Here is a 1,045-nt window from a genome sequence, read left to right on the forward strand (position 1 = left end):
GCCCTGTGTTATCTCATTTTCATCACATGACACACCTGAGAGGAAGGTGCCTCATTTGGCTTTCATTTCCCAGAGACTGGGGAGGTTGGGAGACACCCCATCACCACTTCAGTAAAAGGCAGAGCTGGACTGAGTCCCTGGAGTAGCCCAGGATCCTTAGCTCTTACTCTGCCCCCAGAACCCCTCATGAAACAGAAATTGCCAAATTTCTATTTTGTTTTTGTTGTTGTTGTTTTCTCAGCCTATTCTAAATGTTTAAAAGCAAATATAAATTAGTATTTAAGAAAAAAATGTACAAGAGGCTGAGTCCAGCAGGCAAAAGTGAAGCAGGCAGTGGATTCCTGAGGGGTTCTGGGCTATGCGGTGAAGCTTTTCTTTGTGAGAACAATTCAGTAAGGTTAGGTTTAGTCTACTCCAGCCGTGGGCAAACTACGGCCCGCGGGCCGGATCCGGCCCGTTTGAAATGAATAAAACTAAAAAAAAAAAAAGACCGTACCCTTTTATGTAATGATGTTTACTTTGAATTTATATTAGTTCACACAAACACTCCATCCATGCTTTTGTTCCGGCCCTCCCGTCCAGTTTAAGAACCCATTGTGGCCCTCGAGTCAAAAAGTTTGCCCACCCCTGGTACTCCTTGCCAGCCTCCCTTGCATCCCATTTTGAAAGTCAGAATTGTAGCCTCAGTATGTGCACGGCATGGTGTTTGGTTGTTCTGTGGCAAAGACGTCCGACAGTTCCTGTTTTTATGAGACTCATATTCTAGATAGAAAAAATACTAAGTTAAACAATTACAGTGCAGCGTGATAAGGGTTAATATAGGGGTAAGATAGGGTGCTGTGAAAGGACAAAGAGAATGACTCATTTCATCTGGGCTAGAATGACTCATTTAGGGCTAGAGCTCATGTTAGGGTTAGGGTTAGGGCTAGGCTTAGGGTTAGGCTTAGGTTTATTTTCATAGTTAGGGGTAGAGCTAGAATTAGGGTTAGGGTTAGATTTAGGGCTAGGGTTAGGGTTAGAGTTAGGCCTAGGGCTAGGGTTAGGG

The sequence above is a fragment of the Myotis lucifugus genome, unplaced genomic scaffold (assembly GCF_000147115.1).
Source record: "Myotis lucifugus unplaced genomic scaffold, Myoluc2.0 scaffold_90, whole genome shotgun sequence".
Lineage (NCBI taxonomy): Eukaryota > Metazoa > Chordata > Mammalia > Chiroptera > Vespertilionidae > Myotis > Myotis lucifugus.